Source organism: Cetorhinus maximus, chromosome 21, assembly GCF_964194155.1.
Source record: "Cetorhinus maximus chromosome 21, sCetMax3.hap1.1, whole genome shotgun sequence".
NCBI lineage: Eukaryota > Metazoa > Chordata > Chondrichthyes > Lamniformes > Cetorhinidae > Cetorhinus > Cetorhinus maximus.
This window is the reverse complement of record NC_135899.1, coordinates 48,784,136-48,807,276: the sequence shown is the minus strand read 5'-3', so window position 1 is coordinate 48,807,276 and position 23,141 is coordinate 48,784,136. Positions and strand designations below refer to the sequence as shown.

Sequence of the window (23,141 nt, the reverse complement as noted above, 5' to 3'; positions counted from 1 at the left end):
AAGGACATTGCTGCTAGACTGGGTCTGCGGCAGGTGGTGAGGGAAAAACATACTTGACCTCATCCTTGCAGATGCATCTGTCCATGACAGTAGCAGTAGGAGTGACCACTGCACAGTCCTTGTGGAGACAAAGTTCTGTCTTCACATTGAGGATACCCTCCATCGTGTCGTGTGGCACTACCACCATGCTAAATGGGATAGATTTCGAAACGATCTAACGACTCAAGACTGGGCATCCATGAGTCGCTATGGGCCATCAGCAGCAGCAGCAGAATTGTACTTGAACACAATCTGTAACCTCGTGGTCCGGCATATCCCTACTGAAGAGTGCAGGAGGGCATGCCAGGAGCAGTACCAGGCATACCCAAAAATGAGGTGTCAACCTGATGAAGCGACACAGGACTACTTGCGTGCCAAACAGCATAAGCAGCCAGTGATAGACAGAGTTAAGCAATCCCACAATCAACAGGTCAGATCTAAGCTCTGCAGTCCTGCCATATGCAGTGTGAATGATGGTGGGCAATTAAACAACTCACTGGGTCAAAGACTATGGGCCTTGACAGTATTCTGGCAATAGTGCCAAAGACTTGTGCTCCAGAACTTGCCGCACCCCTAGCCAAGCTGTTCCAGTACAGCTACAACACTGGCATCTACCCCGACTATGTGGAAAATTGCCCAGGTATGTCTTGTATACAAAAAGCAGGACAAATCTAACCCAACCAATTACTGCCCCATCAGTCTACTCTCCAACATCAGTAAAGTGATGGAAGATGTCATGAACAGTGCTATCAAGTGACACTTGCTTAGCAATAACCTGCTCACCGATGCTCAGTTTGGGTTCCGCCAGGGCCACTCAGCTCCTGACCTCATTACAGCTTTGGTTCAAACATGGACAAAAGAGCTGAACTCCCGAGGTGAGGTGAGAGTGACTGCCCTTGACATCAAGGCAGTATCGGACGGAGTGTAGCATCAAGGGGCCCTAGCAAAACTGGAGTCAATAGGAATCAGGGGGAAAGCTCTCCACTGGTTGGAGTCACACCTAGCACAAAGCAAAATGGTTGTGGTTGTTGGAGGTCAATCATCTCAGTTCCAGGATATCACTGTAGGAGTTCCTCAGGGTAGTGTCCTTGGCACAACCATCTTCAGCAGCTTCATCAATGACCTTCCTTCTATCATAAGGTCAGAAGTGAGGATGTTCGCTGATGATTGCATGATGTTCAGCACCATTCGCAACTTCTCAGACACTGAAGCAGTCCATGTCCGAAGCAGCAAGACATGGCCAATATCCAGGCTTGGTCTGACAAGTGGCAAGTAACATTCACACTACATAAGTGCCAGGCAATGACCATCTCCAACAAGAGAGAATCTAACCATTGTCCCTTGATATTCAATGGCATTACCACTGCTGAATCCCCGACTATCAACATCCTGGGGGTTACCATTGACCAGAAACTGAGCTCGACTAGCCATATAAATACTGTGGCTACAAGAGCAGGTCAGAGGCTAGGAATTCTGCAGAGTGTAACTCACCTCCTGACTCCTCAAAGCCTGTCCACCACCTACAAGTCAGGAGTAAGATGGAATACTCTCTGTTTTCCTGGGTAAGTGCAGCTCCAACAGCACTCATGAAGTTTGACACCCTCCAGGACAAAGCAGCCCACAAGATTGGCAACCCATCCACAAATATTCACTCCCTCCACCACCGACGCACAGTGGCAACAGTGTGTACCATCTACAAGGTGCATCACAGCACCTCATCAAGGTTCCTTAGATAGCACCTTCCAAATCCATGATCTCTACCATCTAGAAGGACAAGGGCAGCAGACACATGGGAACACCACCACCTGGACATTCCCCTCCAAGTCACTCACCATCCTGACTTGGAAATATATCACCGTTCCTCCACTGTCACTGGGTCAAAATCCTGAAACTCCCTCCCTGACAGCACTGTGGGTGTTCCTGTACTGCAGTGGCCCAAGAAGGCAGCTCACCGCCACCTTCTCAAAGGCAATTAGGAATGGGCAATAAATGCTAGCCTTCCAGCGATGCCCACATCCCATGGGAGTGAATTTAAAAAAATGAACAGCACCAGGGAAAAATCAAGACAAAAATGCAGTAGAGTTAGCTGAATTAATAATGAAGGATGTAGGATTAGAACATTGTCAAACTTTGCTTGAGATTTTCCTTACTGGAGATCAGGGAAAACTTACCGCACTTCTAGAAATCAAAATGAATTGGGGTTAATCCCATGATTACTTACAGCTCAATTTCCATCATCAGTTAAACAAAGATTTTGGTATGGTTTTATACAAGAATGTTAGGAACAGGAGGAGGCCATTCAATCACCGGAACCTTGTACACCATTTAACCGGCTCGTCACAGAGTGCAGCTCCATTTATCCGACTTTGCTCGATACTCCTTAACACTCTTCCCCATCAAAAATCTATCGGTCTCAGTCATAAGGGCTCTAATCGTACCCCAGCATCCACAGCCTGTTTGGGGGAGAGCATTTGAGATTCCTACTAAACTGCAAGCGTAAAAGTGCTTCCTGATTTCACTCCTGAATTGCCGAGTTCCAATTTTAAGAATATACTCCCTTGTTCTAGATTTTATCACCAGAGCACATTGTTTCTCCTTCTCTGCCTTTCAAACATTTTAATTAGATTACCCCTCAATCTCCTCCACTCAAAGCAATACAAAACCAAGTTCATGCAACCTGACATCATAAACAAACCCTTTTCATCAAAACCCAAATTGTAATCCCTAACATTACAACTGCAGAATCACCGCACAATCACAACATGAGTGTGGAGTTTACAAATAAGTAGCTGGTCCCAACATTTGTACCATTGAAACAAGCAACATTTTGTTTTAAACAAAAATAGCTGGAAAAACTCAGCAGGTCTGACAGCATCTGCGGAGAGGAATACAGTTAACGTTTTGAGTCCATACGACTCTTCATCAGTTGGGGGTGGTCGGTGGTGTTGTTTGGGGGTGTCCAGAGTTCAGGTGGGGTGGGGTGGCAGGGTCCGGGGGTGGGGGGGGTGTCCAGAGTCGGAGAGGAGGGGCTGGCCTGCTCGGAGGTTGGTGGGGAGGGGTTTGGGGGTATCCGGGGGTTTGGGGCAGGGGGCGTTGAGGGTGTCCGGAGGTCGGGGGGGGGGGGTTTTGAGGTCAGGGTGGGGGGGAGGTTGGGGGTGTCTGGAGTTCAGGTGGGGTAGCATGGGGAGGTCTGGGGGGGTCAGGTGGTCAGTTTGGGGGTGCCCGGAGGTTGGTGGAGAGGCATTGGGGATGCCCAGAGGTCCGGGGGGGGGTAGGGTTTGGGGTGCCCGGAGGTCGGGGGACTAGGGGTGTCCCTAGATTCAGTGTCAGGACTGAGCCCAGTGTTATCCTCATTTGAGATTCTCACACAGACATACAGTTCCAGCAGTGGTGGCTGAGAAACAATCAGAAGCTGAAAGCCTGTCCATTTCTCCTACTCTGACAACACAGACAGAGGTTAACTGTGGCCTCAGGTCAAGTATAGCAAAGGTCAGTTGGATAATGAACTGCCTCTTCCAACCAGACACAGTTACATCTGGCTGACATTTCCATTGCTCACACCAAACACCCTGGAGTCTTGTTTTGATAATCTCAGTGCAGCAGTAAAGTAGCCCCTTCCCAGTCACCAAATTAGCCAAACTGTTGCCTTGGCTGGCATCACTGAGCATGGGTCCATTTCAGTGGCAGAATGAACAAAGGAATTTATATAGAGATGTCCCCAAACACTTCACAGCCAAAATAGTACTGAGTGTAGTCACTGCTGTAATGTCAGAAACAATGCAGCCATTTTGTATACAGCAAGTTGCCTCAAACAACATTATGATAATGACCAGATCACTCTTCTTATTGTGAAGTTGACTGAAGGATATATGTTGGTCTGGACACCGGGGAGAATGCCCTTTCTCTTCTTCAGGATAGTGCAACTGGACTTTTTACACCCGCTTGAGGGGGCACACAGGACCTCTGCTTAACTTAACTTCCAAAAGATGGCACTTCTGACAGTTCAGCACTCCCTCAGTACTGCACTGGAGTGTCAGCAATGATTTGATGCTTAAGTCTTAGGAGTGGGACTTGGGCCCACAGCCTCAACAGGGAGAATATTCAGAATTCCACAAGAAAACACTAACATGGATTATCTTCCAAATCAACTGCTGCATTAAATGAATAGCTGGGAAACATCCCAGGAGAAATTCTCAAGATTCTTAGCACTTAAGCCTTACCTTCCCCTCTCCTTTAAAGAACCGCAACTACTTTATTCCACATAGGACATACAATCTCTCACACTGAGCCACCTATGACAACACACGGCACTAAAATTAGAATTGAAGTCAACAAGTACATTTACTTTGGGTCCCAGCCACACCAGCTATACTGAAACGCTGGTCACTTAGCAGACTGAGGTAGATATTTACAAGGTAGCCACTGCCTGCCTATCGAGTGCTAGGTTGACCCATTGGGTGCATCTAGCTTGGAAACAAGCCTAACTGCACACAGGCTGTAGTTACATAAGAACATAGGAACATGAGACACAGGACAAAAGCTGCATACTCAAGACTGCATTTCATACAAACTCTCTATTACAGCATATCAAATCATAATTTGGACATAGCTGAGAGGGTAGCATGTTGGTCTCTGGAGGGTGTGGATTCAAGTCCCACTCCAGAGCTTTGAGCACATAACTTTGGCTGACATGCCAGAGGAGTGCTGAGGGAGTGCTGCACTGTTGGAGGTGCTGCCATTCAGATGCGTTTTTAAACCAAGACCTGGCCTTGGGGGATGTAATAGGTCCCAGGGCATTTTTTTGAAGAGGAGCAGGTGAATTCTCCCCCGGAAAATATTTATCACTCAACCATCATTATCCTACTGCTGTTTGTGGGAGCTTGCTGTGCAAAATTTTGGTTCCACGTTGCATACGTTAAATAGCAACAGCGCTTCAAATGTATTTCATTGGCTACAAAGAGCTTTGGGATAACATGAGATCATGAAAGATGATCCATAAATTAAAGTCCTTTTTTCTACATAGAGAGGGTTAACCTAAAATGAAAGCCTTAGATAAGAAGTTATGACTTATCTTGGCAGATACTACAATAATTTAAAGAGCGAGGCATTCCTGTAACTCTGAATGAAGAACAGGTTCCCGACTCTGACCCAGCCTCAACCCTGCAATCAGATAGAAGTAGATTCACAATCACAGCTTCCCTTTGGGATGATCACTGGGCTGAGGCGAAAGAGCTTGCTTAGGGAACCTGTTCCCAATAATTCACAAAATAAAGGGAAGATGTAACAACGACAACTTGTAATTTTATACCACCTTTAGTGTAATAAAATGTCTCTTCACAGGAGGATTATTGAGCAAAATTTGACATTGTGCCATTTAAGGAGATATGCGGGCAGATGGCCAAAAGCTTGAACATGGAGGTAGGTTTTAGGGAGTGTCTTAAAGGAGAAGAGAGGAATTTCAGGGCTTTGGGCCCAGTCAGCTGAAGGCATGTCCGTGATTAAAAACAGGGACATTCAAGAGCCAAGGACTGGAGGAGCCACAGATTTCGCAAGAGGGTTGTAGGCCTGGAGAAGATTGCAGAGATAGGGAGGAGCGAGGCCTTGGAGGGATTTGCAAATAGAAAAAAAGAGAATTTTAAAATCAAGGCTGTGCTTCACCGGGAACCAATGCGGGTCAGGGAGCAAAGGGGCGATGGTTGAATGGGACTCGGTACAAATTAGCATGCAGTTAGAGGAGTTTTAGATGACTTCAAGTTTATAAAGGGTGGAAGACGTCAGTGGGCCAACAGTGCTCTCACAGGGATTGGTTTTGTATTTTAGATTTATTCATGCAAGCACTTTGTGTTTTGAGCCTTACTGAAAGTTTCCAAGCCCTTTGACATAGTTTTGCAGCATTAGAATTTACGCAATCACCTGTGTCCTTGGAGATGTCAAAGCTTGTACGGTGTTGAAAAATCGTAACCCATGTCCTCAAAATTGTGAACGGCAGCACTTTTTAAAAGAGAGGCCGGAACCTTGAGGAGGCGACAGGGGTGTAGGCCACGTCTGGAGAACCATGAGAGCCCCACGTCGCCTCTTTTCAGGGAGACCAGCGGATCTTGTTCCACTCAGACACTCAGCGTCAGGCCTCCCCCTTGGACCAAGGACCCTGGGATCGGATGTCCAGCCCGCTGAGAGCTGTCGGACAATCAGGGGCTGGGAGCTGTATTGGACGTCACCAGGGAGTTGCTGGTTGTTGCCGGTACGGCATCCACCTGAGGCCCAGAATCGTCGCTGGGTCCCAGGTGACTGATGGGTGAGAGGGAGATCACGGGGTGGAGGTCGCAGGTGAGTGGCTAGCGTGAGGGAGGAGAGTGTCTCTTCGCAGCCCCCTACCCTCTCCTGATGCCGGGTCCCTTGATCAGGCCTTTGAATGAGGGGCCCCTACCCACCGCCACAAGGAGCAACCACACACAGGTTTACTTGTCGTGCTCCCTGTATGACAGGCCGCCTGCCAGTGGGATGAGGCCCTTAAGTGGGTATTAATTGTCCATTTAAGGGCCTTAAGTGGTGGCAGAGCAGGAAGGCCGTCCACTGGCCTGCCCAACAAGGACCTCAGTAGGGGAGGGGGAGGGGGAGGGGGAGGGGGGAGGGGGGAGGGGGAGGGGGGAGGGGGGAGGGGGAGGGGGGAGGGGGAGGGGGGAGGGGGAGGGGGGAGGGGGAGGGGGAGGGAGGGGGGAGGGGGAGGGTAGGGGGGAGGGAGGGGGGGAGGGTAGGGGGGTAGGGGGGGAGGGGGAGGGGAGGGAGGTGGGGTGGAGGGGGTGGGGGGTGGGTGGAGGGGGTGGGGGGTAGGGGGAGAGGGGGAGTGGGGGGAGGGGTGAGGAAGGGGGATGGGGGGAAGGGAGGGGGTGGGGGGAGGGGGGGAGAGGGGGAGGAGGGGAGGGGGAGGGGGGAGGGGGAGAGGGGGAGGAGGTGGGGAGAGGGGGGTGGGGAGAGGGGGGTGGGGAGGGGGGGAGGGAGGGGGGGAGGGAGGGGGGCTAGGGAGGGGGGGTGGGGAGGGGGGTGGGGAGAGGGGGATGGGGGGAGGGGGGGATGGGGGGGAGGGGGGATGGGGGGAAGGGGGGTGGGGGAGGGGGGAGAGGGGGTGTGGGGGAGGGGGGAGAGGGGGGTGGGGGAGGGGGGAGAGGGGGGGTGGGGGTGGGGGGGGAGGGGGGAGTGGGGGTTGGGGGGAGTGGGGGTGGGGGGGAGGGTGGGGGTGGGGGGGGCCTAGGTCCCCACCCGCCATCCTCCCACCTGATCAAATGCCACCCTGCCACCAAACTCGCCATGGGAGAGGGCAACAGGTTCCACTCAGAAACTGCTGATAAAATAAATCTAAAACTTCAATTATAATGTGTTTTTTGGTGCCACGAATGAAAACCAAACTCCGCTTCCCCCTTCATCATCACTCACTGATAACAACAGATCAGCGCAGCTAGGTAGACGCCAGGGAATTAGTTACTTTAACAAAAAGCACCACTCAGATCAAAAACAAACCTACAATAGCAGGCATTAGTGTTACATTATTCCGATATGATTTAGGGACTATATTGTCATGCATGTGTATCCAGAGTGCCACATCACTCACTACAGTTAGTGCACCAAAGCAACAGTGTATTGTTCCACAGCACACAGTGAGATCTGAAAAATATACTCAGTGTCAGCTCCATTGTTTGTGCCTAAAAAAGAGTGATTGCTTCAAACCTCTGGGAAATACAAGACGTAACAACCATTAATCAAATGGAGAAGTGGCTGCAGTTAATTAGTAATTTTGTTGACCAGTGAACGCACCAAACCAAGATACGAATGGAGCAGTGGGGATAGCAACACATGAATAGATCAGGGGAGGAACTGATCAAGAAGGGCACATCAGATTAAATGAACTTCTACAACTGCGAACATGAGTGAATCAATAAATTAGCATAACTTAAGGAACCAGTTAATTAACACATCAATAGACAGCTACACAAAAATCAATAAATAAAACACACATTAGTGAATACATTTTCTGCTAATGATTTACACTCTTATGGCTGTGAACTGATTTCAATCTGTTGGTTTTTGTAGGTCATTGTCAAGCGATTGCTGATTGCAAATGGCAAGCTAAATAAAGAGATTTCTGGTTAAAAGAAACGAGCCTTTTAGTGTACAAGGCCATTCAAACTACTATTATTGATTTGTGCAACTTAATAACCTTATCCCCTTCAAAGAAACATTCTTAATCTGAGTCAATATGAAGAAAGGTCATTGGCAGTAAAGTTTCCAGCCAAAGGACAGTTAGGGATGAAGGGTGGGAGGTCAAAGTTCAGGAAAGTCATCATTACACCAGTTAAAGTTGTAATTTAGTCATAGTCATAGTCATAGAGGTCTACAGCACAGAAAAAGTCCCTTCGGCCCATCAAGTCTGCGCCAGTCAAACTATTCTAATCCTATTTCCCAGCACTAGGTCCATAGCCTTGTGTGCCATGTATGCAAGTGCACATCCAAATACTTCTTAAATGTTATGAGGGTTTCTGCCTCTACCACCCTTTCAGGCAGTGAGTTCCAGATTCCCACCACCCTCTCGGTGAAAAAATTCTTCCTCACATCCCCTCTAAACTTCCTGTTCCTTACCTTAAATCTATGCCCCCTGGTTATTGATCCCTCCATCAAGGGAACAAGTTGCTTCCTGTCTACCCTATCTGTGCCCCTCATAATTTTATACACCTCAATCATGTTCCCCCTCAATCTCCTCTGTTCCAGGGAAAATAACCCCAGTCTGTCCAATCTCTCCTCATAACTGAAACTCTCCAGCCCAGGCAACATCCTGGTAAATCTCCTACACATTCTCTCTAGTGCAATCACATCCTTCCTATAATGTGGATTCCAGAACTGCACGTAAAACTCTAGCTGTGGCCTAAACAGCGTTTTATAAAGTTTCAACATAATCTCCCTGCTCTTATATTCTATGCTTCGGCTAATAAAGGCAAGTATCCCATATGCCTTCTTAACCACCTTATCTACCTGTCCCGCTACCTTAAGGACCGGTGGACATGCACACCAAGGTCCCTCTGATTCCCAGGGTCCTACCATTCATCGTGTATTCCCATGCCTTGTTTGTCCTGCCCAAGTGCATCACCTCTCACTTATCCGGATTAAATTCCATTTGCCAATGATCAACCCATCTGACCAGCCCATCTATATCCTCCTGTAATCTAAGGCTATCCTCCTCACGATTTACCACCCCACCAATTTTCGTGTCATCTGCGAACTGACTGATCAACCCTCCTACATTCAAGTCTAAATCGTTTATATATGCCACAAACAGGAAGGGACCCAACATTGATCCCTGTGGAACCCCACTGGACACAGGCATCCAGTCACAAAAACACCCCTCGACCATCACCCTCTGCTTCCTGCCACTCAGCTAATTTGCCAAATTGTCTTGGATCCCATGGGCTCTTACCTTCATTATCAGTCTCCCATGCGGGATCTTGTCAAAACCTTGCTGAAGTCCAAGTAGACTATGTCAAATGCATTGCCCTCATCTACACACCTGGTCACCTCTTCGAAAAATTCAATCAAATTGGTCAGACATGGCCTCCCCTTAACAAAACCATGCTGACTGTCCTTGATTAATCCCTGCCTTAATTTTACTATTAATTCTGTCCCTCAGAATTGCTTCCAATAGTTTCCCCACCACTGAGATTAGACTGACTGGCCTGTAGTTCCCTGGTTTATCCCTTCCTCCCTTCTTGAACAACAGTACCACATTGACTGTCCTCCAGTCCTCTGGCACCTCTCCTGCGGCCAGAGAGGTATTGAAAATTATTGCCAGCGTCCCTGCTATCTCCTCCCTTGCCTCACTCAACAGCCTGGGATACATTTCATCCAGGCCTGGAGGTTTATCTACTTTTAAGCCTACCAGACCACTTAGAACCTCCTCCCTTTCTATGCAAATTTCTTTAATTATATAACAGTCCTTCTGCCTGATTTCCATACCCACATCATCCCTCTCACTTGTGAACACCGACACAAAGTATTCATTTAGAACCTTACCTACATCTTCTGACTCCACACACAAATTACCACTATGGTCCTTAGTGGGCCCTACTCTTTCCCTAGTTATCCTCTTACCCTTAATGTACTTGTAAAATAACTTTGGATTTTCCTTTACTTTACCTGCCAATGTTTTCTCATGCCCTCTTTTTGCTCCCTTAATTTCCTTTTTTAAGTTCCCCCCTACACATTCTATACTCCTCTAGGGCTTCTGCTGTTTTGAGCCCTCGGCATCTGCCATAAGTCTCCCTTTTTCTCTTTATCCAATCTTGTATCCCTCGACATCCAGGGTTCCCTGGATTTATTGGTCCCACTCTCTGTCTTTACTGGAATATATTGGCCCAGTGCTCTCCCTATTTCTTTCTTGAATGAGTCCCACTGCTCTGACGCAGATTTACCTAAAAGTAGCTGCTCCCAGTCCTCTCTGGCCAAATCATATCTGATCTTATTAAAATCGGCCTTCCCCCAATTTAGAACTCTGATTTTTGGTCCATCCTTGTCCTTTTCCTTAACAACCTTGAATCTAACGGAATTATGATCACTATCTGCAAAACGCTCCCCCACTGATACCTCTACCACTTGCCCAGCTTCTTTCCCTAAAATTAAGTCCAGGACCGCCTCCTCTCTTGTAGGACCTTCTACATACTGGCTTAAAAAACTCTCCTGGATGCATTTTAAGAATTCCACTCCCTCTAAACCTATCACACTATGACTAACCCAGTTAATGTTGGGGAAGTTGAAATCCCCCACTATTACTACCCTATTATTTTTATGCTTCTCTGAAATTTGCCTACATATCTGCTGTTCTATTTCTCTCTGACTGTTTGGGGGCCTATAGTACACTCTCAGTAATGCGGTTGCTCCTTTTTTGTTTTTTATTTCTACTCATGTGGCTTCAGTTGAGGAGCCTTCTAAGGTATCATCCCTCCTTAATGCTGTAATTGATTCCTTGATCGATATTGCAATACACCCTCCTCTTTTATCTCCTACCCTGTCTCAAGTGAAGACCCTATATCCTGGAATATTGAGCTGCCAATTCTGCCCTTCTCTCAACCATGTCTCTGTGACAGCAATGACATCATACTTCCATGAGTTAATTTGTGCCCTCAACTCATCTGCCTTATTCGTCAGACTCCTTGCATTAAAATACCATCCAACCTTGCCAAACTCCCTTGTGCCTTAACTGGCCTATACTTTCTATGCCTTCCAGACTCACTTGCTCTCTCTTCTAATTTTGGCTATGCATCTCCCCCTGCTGAACCTCCTCTCATGATCCAATCCACCTGCCAAGTTAGTTTAAACCCTCCCCAACAGCACTAGCAAACCTCCCCGCAAGGATGTTGGTCCCATTCCAGTTTAGGTGCAACCCATCTGCCTTGTACAGGTCCCACCGCTCCCAGAAATGGACCCAATGTCCCAGAAATCTAAAGCCCTCCCTCCTGCACCATTTCTCCAGCCAAGCATTCATCTGGACTAACCTATTTCTATACTCACTAGCACGTGGCACCAGAAGTAATCCAGAGATTACTTCCTTTGAGGTCCTGCTTTTTAATCTGTTTCCTAGCTCCCTAAATTCTGCTTGCAGGACCTCAGCCCTCTTTCTACCTATGTCGTTGGTACCAATATGTACCACGATATCTATCTGTTTGCTCTCCCCCTTTTGAATGCCCTGCAGCTGTTCAGTTACATCCTTGACCCTGGCACCAGGGAGGCAACATACCATCCCAGAGTCACGTCTACAGCTGCAGAAACGCCTATCTATTCCCCTTACTATCGAGTCTCCTACCACTATTGCTCTTCCCCTCTTTTTCCTCCCCCCCATGCAGCTGAGCCACTCACATGCAATGAGCGTGGCTGCACTCCCCAGAGGAACCGTCACTCTCACCGTTTTCCAACACAGAAAAACGGTTCTCAAGCACCCTGGGGATTTCCTGACTACCTGCCTGACACCTTTCTTCTAACTGATGGTCACCCATTCCCTCTCTGTCTGCACTTTCGTAAATTGTGGGGTGACCACGTCTAAAAACGTGCTATCCACAAAACTCTCAGCCTCGTAGATGCACGCAGATTTCATGCGTAAAACCATCAACACAATGTAAAGCATGCAGTTTGGAATCTTATCGGAAGTAAATTTCATTGGAGCATTGGATGTAGTTTATTATTTTCAACAGCAGGAATTTATTTGGCAAACACAGGATGTTACATGCATGAGAAGTGAAACCTTGTACTTTCAAACGTTGTCATTTGTTTCCCAAATAATAAATCCAACTGCTCTAATGATATTTGCTTCTGACAGAGAACTCAAAACAGCAGCAGGAAGAGCAGCAACTCGAGCACTATTCAAGTGTGGGGAGAATCTGAATAAAGTTCCTTAATTGAAAAAATATTTATTTAATCAGATACTTTTTGGTAATTTAGATTACTTTTGCATAGATATTTTGTTAAGAAAGAAATATGCAAACTAAGTTCATTTTTTCTGAACATACGAATTAGGAGCAGGAACAGACCATTCTGTTCTTCGAGCCTGCTCTGCCATTCAATAAGATCATAGCTGATCTGTTTGTGGTCTCTAGTCCACATTCCCACCTGCCCACGATAACCTTTGACTCCCTTGTTAATCAAGAATCTATCTAACTCAGCCTTAAAAATATTCCACAATCCTGCCTCCTCTGCTCTCTGGGGAAGAGAATCCACATACTAACGACCCTCTGAAAGAAAAAAAATTCTCATTTCAGTCTTAAACGGGATACCTCTTATCTGAGTCCCCTAGTTCTGGTCTCTCCCACAAGGGGAAACATCCTTTCAGCATCTACCCTGCCACGTCAAGTCCCCTCAGGGTCTCATCTATTTCAATAAGATCACCTCTCATTCTTCTGTATCCAGGCCCAACTTGTCCAACCTTTCCTCATAAGATAACTCCTTCATCCCAGGAATCAGTCAAGTGAACCTTCTCCGAACTGCTTCTAATGCTTTAAAGTACCCTTTAAAGTAAGGAGACCAAAACTGTACATAGTATTCCAGACGTGGTCTCACCAATGCCCTGTACAGCTGTAATAAAACTTCCCTACACACTAAATAGCAAATGCAACCAAGACAGATCCCATGGATTTCTTAGCAATCCACTTAAACGTCAGTAAACACTATGAGTCAACCAACATCATTGGAACTCAGCCTCTCTCACAAAGGATTCCAATTTTCACCTTCAAAGAGCTAACCTTGGAATTGTCTCCAAAAGTCACTTCAACTCGGGTGACCTCGACAACAGCTCACTTCACAGGATTTCAATCTCATCTCCTGAGATTCCATCACCCTGGATTTCCGAGTCTGTCCTCCAGGACCAACTCACAAGCACAACTTCAGTTCTTTGGTCACACCGAGCAGAGCGTTACTGCTCCAAAGGGGTACCTTCACCCCCAACGGCCCGCAGAATGGAATCGCCAACCTTCCGTTGCTTTCTTCGATCTCCAGAACTTCTCCTGAGCCATCATTGCTTAAAGTCTGCCAACTCCAGCACTTTTTCTGGTTGGAGCCTCTTTCTCTGCTCCTTTCTCTTTAACTGCGACCTCTCCATTTCCCCTCTCCATGTCCCCTGTCTGGGACTTCCTTTGGGACCTCTCCCTATCCGCTGTCTGGCATTCTTCTTTACTTTGGCGCTCTGCTCCCTGTCACATGATCAGGTTTTGGCAGGCACACTGGGCCCATCCTTGGCCTGAAGAACTACAAAACACTGGACTGCACATGCGCCACCCACTCCCAGTCCGTGCACGTGCGAAATTCCCGAGCTCTGTCAGGACTCATAGTCCTTGTCCCCCCATTCCTCACTTGACGAGAAGATAAGTTGGATCTTGCAATAAACACCCTAATCTCTGACCTACCATTAGCAATTCAATGGCGGTGGTCCTAACACTGTCCACTATACAAGGCATTTTACCTCTGGCATGCAAAGTATGCATCACACATTTACCTGATTTGTTTAAGTTTGTATGCACAACTTCTGGTTCTACAGCCAATTATCGTAAATCCATGTCCTGCACAATATGGCCTAGTGCTCTTTTCCCTGTGCATCATTCAATTTACCGTCAGTGGATTTATATCACTGATACCATCACACTGCTGGCACACTTTCTTAAGTGTCACATTTTTAAAGGGTTTGATGAAACAACTGCACAGGAGCAAGCAGGTCTGTGCATGATGGAGTTTTCAATCAAACTAAAACAAAAAGCAGTTCTTTGGCACTAGTCAAAGAATGTCTGTAATGTCTTAGTAAACATGCTTTTAAAAAGTATTACAGTTGTGACCTAGCATCTAAACAGCAATTAAACTAACCAGTGCTTACCCAATAACAACTAGAATTCATATCCTTAAAGGGAAAGAGGTTCCCTTAGCACCTGAGTAATTCGTAATATAGCATGGCCCTCCTAAAAGAGCGTAGTATTTGAGTTACCATGACTTATGGCAGCTGGAGATACATTTCCTTTCCACATGTAATGTAAATGTTACGCTTAATTAAATTTCTTGTGGCTAATTAGCATATGCAACAATCTGTCAAAAAGAATCAAAGCCATTGATTTTTGGAGATAATTCTACCAACACAAAAATACTTACTAACACGGGAGCTACAATGCATGGACACTTTAACTTTAAAAATAGCCTTAGCTATTTGGAGAGAAGTCAAAGAAACCCCACCTAGACATTTCCTCCTTGGCTATGACAAGGAGAAAACAATCTTAAAATACTTGGTCCTTCTGAGCTGCAGTCTCAACTTGGAAAGCACATTCCCACGTCAAGCTGATTTTACAACAACTACACTCTGAATGACCTTTGAACTTATTTTGACTCATCAACAATTAGGTGTTGCAGTCTTAAAAGGGCAAAGATCCAAATTAACATTCCTGTCACTCTAAAGTATTATCTGACTTGCTGTGAGCACCACCATGGCAGATCTGCGTTTGTGTGTGCGCATAAGATGCTGCAAAAAACAAAACATGTGGTTTGCCCATTACATTTCCTAAATCATACTTCAGTGTCACACTTGGCTGTCACTGGTTTTCTGATGCAAATGTGTGTACCACGCATATTGGCTGTAGAGTTGCCAGCTGTGATTGTACATATTCCTGGAGGTCTCATCACATGACTTGCCCCCACACTCCAGTCACTCGTCAGCCAATACATCCACCCTTGTGACTCACTGTCTTTCTACACCAATTGGAAAGAAAAAAGACTCATTAACCAATTGGATAATGCTTGCCTGTCAGCCAAACAGCCTTTATTTTCCATCTTCAATAATTTTATATCTGGTACAGAGAAATGTTCAAAGAAAATGACCAAAAAAAACATTTTTTTATGTCCCTATGATTTTTCTCCAGGGCTGCACAGAGCTCTGAAGAAGAGTCATACGGACTTGAAACATTAACTCTATCTTTCTCTCCACAGATGCCATCCTGCTGAGATTTTCCTGCATTTTTTGTTTTTGTTTCAGATTTCTAGCATCCACAATATTTTGCCTTTATCTGCACACAGCAGTGTCCCGGAGATTGATCTTCAATTCCTGGAGACCAGGCCTATCCTGGAGGGTTGGCAACCCTAACATGACTAGTCTAAATTTCATACTCAGAAAATAGCAATGAATCACAACTGAATAAGTAGGGTACATGCTGATCCAAAACATCCAAAGCAAATACATAAAACTCAATGAAAACAACCAATTAACAATTAGCCAAAGCTCCTAAAAAAGTGAGTCAATCATACCGCTCAAAAATATCAATAAAACTCCATTCACTATATTGGAGTCTCACAACTGAAAAGTTAAGGAATTGTTTTTAATGACCAACATGCAGGCTTGGGTATAGGTGCTTGGTTCTCCCTGCATTCTCACTCAGGCTCATCAGCAATTGCAAAAGAATCTGAGAGGAGATGAGAAGATTTTTATCTATGCAGAGTTATTTGGATGTAGAATTCACTGCTTGACAGGGCAATGGAAATAGATAGTTAACTTTCAAAAGGGAATTGTACAAATTCTTGAAACAGAAACATTTGCAAAGCTACAAGGAAAAAACAATGGAGTGAGACTAATTGATTTTTAAAAATTTAACCTTTCATGACTGCTTCTGGAAAGATCTCTCACAAACACGTGTTCAAATTCTCTCACTGGAAACTCTTGGACATCTTGGCTCAATTGGTGCCACCCTTGACTTGGGGTGGAATTTTATGGCCCTGTTGTGGCGGGGGCAGTGCTGTAAAATGCGGCAAGCCATTCAAAACTCCGTTGACTTCAGCAGGAACAGGAGATCCCACCAGCGGGAGGGGCTGTAAAATTCCACCCCTGGAGTCGGAAAATTGCAAGTGCGACAACAACAGCATCTTGTGTTTATATAGTGTCTTTAACACAATAAAATAACCTAAGGTGTTTTAAGGAGTAATGCAACATTTCACACTGAGTCACATAAGGTAATGTTAGAACAGGTGCCCAAAGCCTTAGTGAAAGAGGCAGGTTGTAAAGAATGTCTTAAAGGAGGAAAGAGAGGCAGAGAGATTTAGTGAGGGAATTCCAAAGCTTGTAACCTTGATAGCTGAAGGCACGGCCACCAATGGTGGAGCGATTAAAACCAGTGAGGCTGAAGGGGTCAGCGTTAGAGAAGTGCAGATTTGGGGTACTAGAGGAGGTTACCAAGATAGAAAGTGAATGGGTCATGAAAACAAGGGTGAAAATTTTGAAGCCTACAAGTTGCTGAACCGGGGACCAATGCAGGTCAGCAAGCACAGGGATGATAGGTAAACGGGACTTGGTATGAGGCAGCAGAGTTTGGATGACTTCAAAGTTACGGCGAGCAGAATGTGGGAGGGCAGGCCAGGAGTGTGTTGGAATAGTCGAATCTAGGACGAAGGTTTCAGCAGCAGATGAACTGTGGCAGGATCAGAGCCAGGCAATGTTATGGAAATGAAAGTAGGCAGTCATAGTGATGGCACAAATATGTGATTGGAAGCTCTTCTCAGGATCAAACATAACACTAAGGTTGTGAACAGTCTGGTGCAGCCACAGATGGTTGCCAGGGAAAGGGATGGATACTGCAGCGAGGCAATGGAGTTTGTGGCAGGTGTCGAAGACAAATGATTGTTGTCTTCCCAATATTTAGCTGAAGAAAATTTCTGTTCACCCAGATCTGGATGTGGAACAAGTAGTTTGACAATCTAGAGAGAGCAGGTTGTTGTGGTGGGTGATTTTAACTTTCCCTATATTGACTATTAAGGTGGATAAGTCCCCAAGGCCAGATGGGATCTACCCCAGAGTACTGAGGGAGGCAAGGGGGGAGATTGCTGGGGCCTTGACAGAAATCTTTGTATCCTCACTGGCTATGGGTGAGCTCCCAGAGGACTGGAGAATGGCCAATGTTGTTCCATTGTTTAAGAAGGGTAGCAGGGATAATCCAGGAAATTACAGGCCGGTGAGCCTTACGTCAGTGGTAGGGAAATTATTGGAGAAGATTCGTGACAAGATTTACTACCATTTGGAAGCAAATGGGCGTATTAGTGAGAGGCAGCATGGTTTTGTGAAGGGGAGGTCGTGTCTCACTAACTTGATCGAGTTTTTCGAGGAAGTGACAAAGATGATCGACGATGGAAGGGCAGTGGATGTCATCTACCTGGATTTCAGTAAGGCCTTTGACAAGGTCCCTCATGGCAGACTGGTACAGAAGGTAAAATCACACGGGATCAGAGGTGAGCTGGCAAGATGGATATAGAATTGGCTTGGTCATAGAAGACAGAGGGTAGCAGTGGAAGGGTGCTTTTCTGAATGGAGAGCTGTGACTAGTGGTGTTTCGCAGGGATCAATGCTGGGACCTTTGCTCTTTGTAGTATATATAAATGATTTGGAGGAAAATGTAACTGGGCTAATTAGTAAGTTTGCAGACAACACTAAGGTTGGAGGAGTTGCAGATAGTAAAGAGGATTGTCAAAGGATACAACAGGATATAGATCGGTTGGAGACTTGGGCGGAGAAATGGCAGATGGAGTTTAATCCGGACAAATGTGAGGTAATGCATTTTGGAAGGTCTAATACAGGTAGGAATTATACAGTAAATGGCACAACCCTTAAGTGCATCGACGGGCAGAGGGACCTGGGTGTACAGGTCCACAGGTCACTGAAAGTGGCAATGCAGGTGGATAAGGTAGTCAGGAAGGCATATGGCACGCTTGCCTTCATCTGCAGGGGTATTGAGTATAAAAGCTGGGAAGTCATGCTGCAGCTGTATAGAACCTTGGTTAGGCCACATTTGGAATATTGTGTGCAAATCTGGTCGCCACATTACCAGAAGGATATGGAGGCGTTGAAGAGGGTGCAGAGGAGGTTTACCAGGATGCTGCCTGGTCTGGAGGTTATTAGCTATGAGGAGAGGTTGGAGAAACTGGGATTGTTCTCACTAGAGCGACGGAGATTGAGAGGTGACTTGATAGAAGTTTACAAAATTATGAGCGGCATGGACAGAGTAGATAGTCAGAAGCTTTTTCCCAGGGTGGAAGAGTCAATTACTAGGGGACATAGATTTAAGGTGAGAGGAGAAAACTTTAGAGGAGATGTGCGGGGCAAATTTTTTACACAGAGGGTGGTGGGTGTCTGGAATTCGCTGCCAGAGGAGGTGGTGGAAGCAGGTACGATAGTGGTGTTTAAGAGGCAGCTTGACAAATACATGAATAGGATGGGAATAGAGGGATACGGACCCCGGAAGTGCAAAAACGTTTTAGTTTGACAGGCAATATGTTCGCCGCAGGCTTGGAGGGCCGAAGGGCCTGTTTCTGTGCTGTACTTTTCTTTGTTCTTGTTCTTTGACTGAGAGAGAAAGAAAGCCTGCAAATGGTGAAATTCCGAAATCAAACCTCCAAAAGGCTGGTTTACTCAGCAGGGCTCAGCTGTAATACTTCAGCTAATTATCAAAAGCTAAAGATTTTTGTTATATACTATTGTTTATAGACAGCAGTCAGAAGTGCTCAAAGTGAACAAACAATGGAAAATCAGCTCCTTAGTAAAGGGGTGTCTACCATACCTCCGATGAAGTTACATTGCTGGAAGTGGGAACAACTTTTGATGAAATTCCCAGTAAACTTTGAGCCATAAGAATAAGCCATTCATCCTCTTGAGCCTGGTCTACCATTCAGTTAGGTCATGGTTGATCTGTATCTTAATTCCCTCTACCCACCCATGTTCCAGAACCCTTAACACCCATGCCCAACAAAAATCTAAATATCTCAGTTCTGATATTTTCAGTCAACCCCCAGACTCAATAGCCTTTAGGAGGAAAGTTTTCCTGGATTATCATTCTCACTTGTGTTCAGAAATGGCCTTTAATATAGAGTACTATCCTTAGGAGCCTCACAGAAATGTGAGGAGAAACAGACCCAATGCCAAAGGAGACAGCAGGAAGGAAAGACTAAAAGTTTGATCTTAGGTGAATTTTAACAATGGTCTTAAGTGACGAGAGGCCATTGACTGATATTACATTTTCAGGAACAGGCCATTCAAGCCCCTCAAGACTGTTCTGCTACTCTACTAGATCATGGATGATCTGCACCTCAACTCCATTCACTCACTTTTGCTCCATATCCTCAAAAGCTTTACCCAACAAAAATCTATCCATCTCAGTCTTGAAACTTTCAATCTGAAAACAAGAATGAGGATTTTAAAATCAATGCATTACTTCAAGAGTGTGAGGTGAAAGGAACTTGGCGCGAGTAAGGAAACAGGAAGCAGAGTTTGGCACCCTCGAGTTTCTGAAAGGCGGAATATAGGAGATCAGCCAGGAGTGCGTATGAATGGGCAAGTCTAGCAATAACAAAGGCAGCGGCTATACAAGACGGTGTTATGGAGGTGGAAATAGGCGGGCTTAGCGATGGCATGAATATGTGATCAGAAGGTCATCTCAGGGTCAAATATGACACCAAGGTTGTGAACAGTCTGCTTCAGCCTTAGACTGTTCCCAGGGAGAGGGATGGAAGCAGTAGCTGGCAAATGGAGTTTATAGCAAGGACTGAAGACAATGGCTTCAATTTTCCTAACATTTCAGTGGGGGAAATTTCTGCTCATCCAGCACTGGATGTCGGGTAATTTGGAAACAGTGGAGGAGTTGAGAGAGATGGTGGTGAGGTGGAGCTAGGTGTGATCAGCGCACATGTGAAAACTAATGCTGTGCTTTCAGATGATGTCACCAAGGGGCAGCATGGAGATGAGAAATAGAATAGGACACCAGAGGTAACAGTGCACAAGCAGGAAGAACAGAGGAAATAGGACATAGGAACAGAAGTAGGCCATTTGGCCCATGAAGCCTGCTCCGCCATTCAAACAGATCATGGCTGATCATCTACCTTTATATCATTTTTCCCCACTATCCTCATATCCCTTGATGTCATTAGTATCCAGAAGTCTTTCGATTTTTGTCTTAAAAATGCTCCATAATTGAGCTTCCAGAGCTCACTGAGGTAGAGAATTCCAAAGATTCACCACCTTCTCAGTGAAGAAATTCCTCCTTACCTCAGTCTTAAAGGCCTGCCCCTTATTCTGAGAGTATATCCCTGGTCCTAGACTCCCCAGCCAGGGAAAACATCCTAGCTACATCTACCCTGTCACGCCCTGTAAGAATTTTGCAAGTTTCAATGAGATCGCCTCTCATTCTTCGAAATTCTAGAGAATTCCAGTTTCCTCAATCTTTCCTCATAAGACAACATCACCATCTCGGCGATTAGTCTGGTGAACCTCCGTTGCACTCCCTCCATGTCAAGTATGTCCTTCCTTAGATAAGGAGACCAAAACTCTCCACAATACTCCAGGCGTGGTCTTACCAAGGTTCTATAAAATTGCAGCAAGACATCATTAATCCTGTACTCAAATCCCCTTGCGATGAAAGACAACATACCATTTGCCTTCCTAATTGACTCATGAACAAGGACACCCAGGTCCCTTTGGACATCAACGCTTCCCAAGCTCTCACTATTTAAGAAATATTCTGCCTTTCTGTTTTTTCGACCAAAGTAGATAACTTCACACTTATTCACATTATATTCCATCTGCCATGTTCTTGCCCACCCACTTAGTCTGTCCAAATCCCCTTGAAGCCTCCTTGCATCCTCATCACAATTCACATTCCCACCTAGTTTTGTGTCATCAGCAAATTTGGCAATATTACATTCGGTCCCCACGTCCAAATTATTTATATAAATTGTGAGCAGCTGTGATCCCAGCACTGACCCTTGCGGTACCCCACTAGCCTGCCAACCTGAGAATGACCCATTTATTCCTACTCTGTTTTCTGTCTGTTAACCAATTCTCAATCCACACCAGTATATTACCCCAAATCCCATGTGCTATATTTTTATTTATTAACCTCCTGTGTGGGATCTTATTGAAAGCCTTCTGAAAATCCAAATACATCACATCCACTGGTTCTTCCCTATCTAGCTACAACTTACATCCTCAAAAAACTCCAACAGGTTTTTCAAACAGGATTTCTCTTTCATAAATCCAAGTTGACTCTGCCCAATCATATCATTATTTTTAAGTCTCCAGTCATCACATCCTTTATAATAGATTCTAACATTTTCCCCACTACTGTTGTCAAAGTAACAGATCTGTAGTTCTCTGCTTTCCCTCTCCCTCCTTCATTAAATAGTGGGCTTATATTTGCTATTGTCTGCTGGAACCTTTGCAAAAGAAACCATTGCAAGTGATATTCTGGCTACAATTAGATAATAATGGTGAGTGCAGTCCCACCCAGCTGGACGACAATTAGAGAGATGTTAGAGGAGGATGGTGTGGTCAACCATGTCAAAGGCTGCAGACAGGTAGAGAAGGACAAGGAAGGAAAGTTTATCTTTGTCACAGTCACATAGGCTGTCATTTGTGACTTTGGTAAAAGCTGTTTCAGTGCTGTGGCATGTGTGGAAACCTGATTGGCGCAATTCAAGCATGGAGCTCTGGTAAAGAGGGTCACGGATTTTTATGTGACCACACGCTCAAGGAAAGGAAGGTTGGAGATGGGGCAGTAGATTGCAAGGATGGTGGAGGTCAAGAGTTGGTTTTCTGAGGAGAGGGATGATGACGGCAGATTTCAAAGAGAGAGACAGTACACAGAGAGAGAGCCATTAGTATCAGTTACATGGGGACCAGGAAAGAAGTTAAGTGGTCAACAGTTTAGTGAGAATAGGGTCAAGGGTGTAGCAGGTGGGTCTGATGAACAAGATGAGCTGGACACACAATCCAGTCTGACACATCAGTGCAGTACTGAGGGAGTGCTGCATTATCAGAAGTGCTTCTTTCAAATGAGATGTTAAACTGACCATTTGACCTCTCCAGCAGAACTAAAAGAACCCATGACACAATTTTGAAGAAGAGCACAAGAGTTCTCGCTTTTGTCCTGGTCAATATTTATCCCTCAAAAATTAACAAACTACACATTACCTGGTCATTTATTTCATTGTGTCAGTGGGACCTTGCTGTCCACTAATTGAGTGAAACCTCACTCAACTTTTCCACTTTACGGAGGCCTGCCTCCTCCTTACCCCACACTTATGGAGTGGGGCCCCTCAAGCCATATATAACTAATTCTCTCTCTAATGAAGAGAGATGCCTTTAGTCCTTTGTGGATTATGGTTAATTATAACTAATTGACTGTAAAGCGCTTTTGGACTTCCCAAGATTGTGAATCTTCATTTGACTTTTTCCACTGCCTCTCAATTATCAGGCTGCTTATCCAACAACCAATACTGGATGAGCCAGAAATTTTCACCAATTAAAAATATTGGTTCCTGCCAAAAACTCTTTCCCTAGTTACTAACTCCATCCTGTCCCTGACAAATATCTCAGGCTGAAACAGACTGTTAGTAACCTCGGTGTCTTATTTGACCCTGAGATGAGCTTCCAATCACATATCCATGTTTTCAGTAAGGCTTCCTATTTTCACCTGTGTAACATTGCCTAACTCCAGCCTTGCCTCAGCTCATCTGCTGTTGAAACCCTCATCCATGTCTTTGTTACCTCAAAACTTTACTATTCCAATGCC

At 45.5% G+C, this 23,141-nt stretch overlaps 1 protein-coding gene across 2 annotated transcripts in view; it reads right to left on the bottom strand.

Annotated features, from left to right (window-relative positions):
• Nucleotides 1-4,324, bottom strand: part of LOC144695870 (mitogen-activated protein kinase kinase kinase 5-like) — a 174,921-nt gene extending 170,597 nt beyond the window's left edge. For both annotated transcript variants that reach the window (XM_078566913.1, XM_078566914.1), the window contains exon 1: nt 4,260-4,324. The gene's annotated coding sequence lies outside the window, so the exon portion shown is untranslated. The remainder of the gene's footprint in view (nt 1-4,259) is intronic.
• Between the last annotated feature and the right edge of the window lie 18,817 nt (nt 4,325-23,141).